We start from the raw sequence: 6,485 nt of genomic DNA on the forward strand, positions 1-6,485 counted from the left end.
TATTCAGAGTTGTCCTTTAAAATGTAACACTTGCTTCCAAACACATGAAGATGCTTTACAATAGGCTTTCTCTTAGACATGATTGAGTAAGGTGACTTTCCATAAACCTTGTTAAGGAGATATCTGTTTTGAGTATAGCAGGAAGTATTTATAGCTTCTTCCCAAAAACTAGTTGGCAGATTGGCATCTTGCAGCATTGTCCTTGCAGCTTCCACTAATATTCTGTTCTTTCTCTCAACTACCCCATTTTGTTGAGGTGTTCTAGCAGCAGAGAACTCTTGAACAATGCCTTTGTTTTTGCAGAATTCACTCAATGTGCATTTCTGAATTTTGTACCATTATCACTTCTCAATCTCTTTACACAGTTTTGATCTTCAGCCTGTTTCTCTATCTTCTTTATGTGCTCAATTATGATGTGTGGAGTCTCATCTTTAGAATGCATAAATTCTAACTATGTGTATCTTGAGTAGTCATCCACCATCACAAATGCATATTTTTCCTTGAACTTGATAAGACATTCACTGGCCCAAACAAGTCCATGTGAATAAGTTGCAATGGTGAACTGATGGAATTCACAGTTTTTGACTTATGACTTGATCTTTTCATTTTTCCTTTCTGACGGGCTTCACAAACTTCAATTTGAGCAAACTCTAATTTTGATATGTCTCTCACCAGCTCTTTCTTGACTAGAGTGTTGATTGCCTTGTAGTTTAGATGTGAAAGTTTTTTATGCCATAACTTGCTTTGCTCTATCGATGCCTTGGTGTAGAAGTAACAAATTCCATCCTCATTTGTTGAGTCTAAGTCTGCAATAAACAAGCTTCCTTTACTTGCTCATTTCAGAGCAACTTCATTGGTTTTCTTGCTGATGAAAATACATTCTTCTTTGTCAAATAGGACTTTAAAACCTTTGTCTGTAAACTGGCTGACACTGAGAAGATTTACTTAAAGACCAGCTACCAATTCTACATCATCAATGACAATAATTCCAGAGACAATCTTGCCATATCCCATTGTAAATACTTTGTTGTTGTCTCCAAAGGTCACCAAAGGGCTAGCCTTCTTCTAAAATTGTGATAGCAGAGCCTTAGCACCTGTCATATGTCTGGAACATCCACTGTCTATGATCCATATGACCTTCTTCATTTTTCCCTGCACACAATGAGTTTAAGTGTGTTTCGAAACCCTGGCAGTGTTGGGTACTATCTTCTTGTTAACTGATTTAGCAGAAGTAGAGTTAGAAGTCTCAGAAAGAATAACATTCATAGATGTTTGTGCATTGTCCCTTGCAGTTGTAGATCCAATACTGACTTCTTTGAGATCTATTCTCATCTTGTGGCAACTTTTCATTACTTTTAAGTTACAGGGAATGTAGTCAATGTTAGATATATTTGATAATGTCATGACTAATATGATTTGTGTTTAGTTTTCAGATCTTACTTAACAGGACAAATCAGTACTTAACTGGAAATCAGTACTTATACTGAAGTCAGAACTTAAGATATCAGAACTTAAGTTGTCAGAACTTAAGTTATTAGGAGATATTTATTAGGAGAAATATCAGGACTTAAGGAGACTTTCAGATAAGGAAGACGGCTGATTGAAAGGAAAGAAGATCAAGACAAACGCAAGAAGAGATATGCATGAAGAAGGAATTCTATGAAGAATAGAATACTTGGAAGAAAAGATAACTATTTGATATATTTTAGGAAGCAGAATTATATTCCATATCAATTAGAATTTATCTTGTAACTGTGTAGTATATAAATACAGACATAGGGTTTACACTATATATGTTATCAATAATCGAAGTTATTATTTATTGTAACCCTAGCAGCTCTCGTGATAAGTTGTTCATCACTGAGAGAGGACAGTTCCATATTGTAACAGAGTTTATTGTGTTAAATAAAATCTATTTTCTGTATTCTTATATTCGATTTGATTGTGATAAACACTGTATTCAACCCCCTTCTACAGTGTGTGTAACCAAACAAGTGGTATCAGAGCAGATCTGTTAACACACAAACAGTTTAAGATCCAAAAACAATCATGTCTGAAGAAGAACAAACTCCAACCAAGCCCACCAAAACTGAAGAACCTCCAAAGACTCAAATCCATAATCAATATGAGACTATTAGAGTTCCCATACTGAAACCATCTGAATATCCCATATGGAAGGTGAGGATGTCTATGTTTCTGGAAGCTACAGATCCAGAATACCTTGACAGAATCAATGAAGGACCACACAAGCCAACCAAACTCTCTGTTGTAGTTGCAGGTGAACCGGCAAAGTCTGTTCCAAAGGAGAAGAGTGATTACACTGCTGAAGATATCTCATCGATTGCTAAGGATGCTAAGGTACGACACTTGCTGCATAGTGCCATTGATAATGTCATGTCAAATAGGGTAATTAACTACAAGACTGCAAAGGAGATATGGGATGCCTTGGAGACAAGATGCCATGGAACTGATTCAATTAAGAAGAACAGGAAGACTATACTCACTCAAGAGTATGAGCACTTTGACTCAAAACCTAATGAGTTATTGACTGGTTTATATGACAGATTTGTCAAACTCTTGAATGATTTGTCACTAGTTGACAAGGAATATGATCTTGAAGATTCAAATCTTAAATTCCTGTCAGCTCTTCCTGAAAGTTGGGATTTGAAGGCCACCACTATAAGAGATAACTATTATCTTGAAGAAACAACTCTTGATGAAATATATGGGATGCTCAAGACTCATGAACTTGAGATGGAATAAAAAAGCAAGAGGAATGGAAGAAAGTCAAGGACAGTTGTTTTAAAGGCTGAGGAGGAATCCCCCAAAGCAGTTGCCTCAAGAAAAGGCAAAGGAAAAGCTCTAATCACAAAGTCTAATACTGAGTCATCAAGTTCTAATAGTGATGATGACTCAGAAACTGAAAGTTTACCTGAGATGGATGCTGATGAAGAGATGATGAAGCTCTGTGCTCTTATGGTGAAAGGAATCACAAGGATTGCATACAGGAAATTCAGAAAGGGAAAGAAATTTTCCAGTAAAGGTGCAAGTTCTGATAAGAAGGGTTTCAGAAAATCTGAAGACAAAGGAGGAAAGTCTGACAGAGGAGATTACTCAAATGTCAAGTGCTACAACTGTGGTGAGAAAGGCCACATATCTCCTGATTGCAAGAAAGTGAAGAGTGACAAAGACAAGGCTCTTGTCACATAGAAGAAAAGCTGGACAGACACTTCAGATTCTCAAAGTGAGGTGAACTATGCCTTGATGGCAAATGCTGATAGCAGTTCTGATAATGCTGAGTTAAAGGTACCTCAAACTACTTATGCCTTTCATACTGATGATATTACCGAGTTGAGAAGATATCTTAAAACCATGTTCATTAGTTATAAAGATCAAACTTTAACATGTGAAAGATTAACTTCTGAAAATCTTGCTTATAAAAAGAGGAATGATTATTTAGAAAAAGAGTTAGTCATGTTCCATCAAACTCAAAAAGATAGAGATGATGTCTTTTATGTTAGGGATGAAGTACTTAAAATAAATGAATCTCTAAAAACTGAGTTAGAAAAGGAAAGAGAGATTATCAGGACTTGGACTAACTCTGGCTGAACAACTCAGAATTTGTTAAGTAGTGGAAATTGGAAAGAAGGCATAGGTTATGGAGATGATAAGAATGATAAGGGAACTGTAGAAATTGAGCCTATAGTTGTTAAACAAAAGCCAAAGGTAAATCCTGTTAAGTTTGTAGCTGTAAAGTCTGACATTGATAAATCAAAAGTTAAAGAGAAATTAACTTTTGACAAACCAAAACAGGATAAGCCAACTGAAGTTAACATAGGCTTAATGACAAAGAAGCAGCTTAAGTATAAGCTGAAGAATGTTAAGAATGTAAACAAGGTAAAGCTCCGTAGGAAAAATAGGAATGGAAAGGAAGGTGTGAATAAAAGTAATGATTATAAGCCTGTTCCAAATGCTCCTAGAAAGAAATGTTATAACTGTGGAAATTCTAACCATCTGGATTCTTTTTGCAGGAAAAATAAGAACATAAACTCCTTACCTTCAAAGTCAGGAGTTAAGAGTCAGTCTGTTAGATATAGGCCAAAAAATCCTTGTTTTCATTATGGTAGTTTATGGCATTCCATTTATACTTGTAAGGAATATCATAGTTTGTACTATGATTATTATCAAATAAAATCTTCTTTAAAGAAAGTTAGCATTATTCCTTCTAGTGTAAGTTCTGATGCAAAGTCTGATAGTGTAAATGCTGATAAGAAAAATGTTAACATAAACTCTGATGCTAAATCCGCTGCAAATGTTAAAAAACTTAATAAGGCCAAAGGATCCAAGCAAGTCCGGTTCCTTAAAACTAATCATTAATGGTCTTTGTGATTGCAGGGCAACAGGAAAAACATCCTAGTTCTGGACAGTGGATGTTCAGGACATATGACTGGAAATAAAGCCACGCTATCAGACTTTGTGGAGAAAGCTGGCCCAAGTGTTTCTTATGGAGATGGAAACATGGGAAAAACCTTGGGATATGGAAATATCAATCTGGAGAATGTCATCATTGAAAATGTAGCTCTAGTCTCAGGACTTAAACACAATTTGCTGAGTGTTAGTCAAATTTGTGACAGAGGTTATCATGTGGAATTCTTTGAAGAACACTGTGAAGTTGTAAGCAAATCTACAGGAAAAGTTGTTCTGAAAGGATACAGGCATGGTAACATTTATGAAGCCAAGCTTTCAACAAGTACTGATGGTTCTACAATCTTTCTGTTAAGTAGAGCATCAATTGAAGAAAGCTGGAATTGGCACAAGAAACTCTCTCATTTAGATTTCAACAATATAAATGAACTAGTCAAGAAAGATCTTGTGAGAGGTTTGCCAAAATCAGTATTTGCTCCTGATGGCCTTTGTGATTCTTGTCAAAAGGAAAAATAAAGAAAATCTTCATTCCAGAGCAAGACTGAATCTTCAATTCTTGAGCCTTATCACCTACTACATGTTGATCTATTTGGTCCAGTGAATGTCATGTCTATTGCAAAGAAGAAATATGCTATGGTCATAGTAGATGAGTTCACCAGATACACATGGGTGTATTTCTTGCACACAAAAAGTGAAACTGCATCTATCTTGATTGATCATGTCAAATAACTGGATAAAGTGGTTAAAGACTCTGTGAAAATCATAAGAAGTGATAATGACACTGAGTTCAAGAATTTGATTATGGAAGAGTTCTGCAGACCAAGGAATCAAGTAGGAATTCTCTGCTCCTGGAACTCCACGGCAAAATGGAGTGGTTGAAAGAAAGAATAGAACTCTCATTGAAGCTGCACGAACTATGCTTGAAGAGGCAAAGTTACCAACCTATTTTTGGGCTGAAGCTGTGCAGACTGCTTGTTTTACTCAAAATGCAACACTCATTAACAAGCATGGAAAGACACCATATGAGATGGTGAAGAAAAAGAAGCCAAATCTGAAGTATTTTCATGTATTTGGATGCAAGTGTTTTGTTCTTAAGGCTCATCCTGAACAGATATCCAAATTTGATCTATAAGCTGATGAAGGAATTTTTGTTGGATATCCACTTTCCATAAAAGCCTTCACAGTCTACAATTTAAGAACAAGGGATGTCATGGAATCTATCAATGTCTCTTTTGATGATAAGAAGATTACAGGACTTGAAGATTTTAATGATCATGATCAGCTGAGATTTGAGAATGAAGTTTTAATTTCTGATACTGTAAATCCTGACAGTCTAAATCATGACAGTCTAAATCTTGATACTACAAACTTTGATGGATTAAACTTTGATGTTATTGAAACTGTGGTGACTACGCCAAAGGAAGATGCACCTGTGCAGGGGGAGCATACTGAAGATACAACCACATCTCAAGAAGCATCAGAACCTACAACTGGCTCTTCAAGTTCTGATTCATCAAGTTCTGATGGGCCAAGTTCTGATAATTCTGGGAACTCCAATTTTGAAGGATCCAACTCAGAGAGCATAATTTCAAGGGGAGCATCAGAAAAGGTTGATGAAGACAACATGGATCATGGGGGAGCATCCAGTTCTAGAGAAAACCTTCGATCTGCAAGGAAGTGGACTAAAGCACATACACCTGACTTAATTATTGGAAATCCTGATGCAGGTGTAAGAACTAGAACAGCTACATCAAATGAATGTCTCTATCACTCTTTTCTTTCTCAGTCTGAACCAAAGAAAGTGGAAGAAGCTCTTCAAGATGCTGATTGGGTGCAAGCAATGCAGGTAGAGTTAAATGAATTTGAAAGAAATAAAGTTTGGACCCTAGTGCCAAGACCAAAGAACAGATCTATAGTTGGTACAAAGTGGGTGTTCAGAAACAAAACTGACAGTGATGGCATAATTACAAGGAATAAAGCAAGGCTGGTTGCAAAAGGATATTCTCAACATGAGGGAATTGATTATGATGAAACATTTGCACCAGTTGCTAGATTGGAAG

This window comes from Apium graveolens, chromosome 2, assembly GCF_009905375.1.
Source record: "Apium graveolens cultivar Ventura chromosome 2, ASM990537v1, whole genome shotgun sequence".
Classification (NCBI taxonomy): Eukaryota; Viridiplantae; Streptophyta; class Magnoliopsida; order Apiales; family Apiaceae; genus Apium; species Apium graveolens.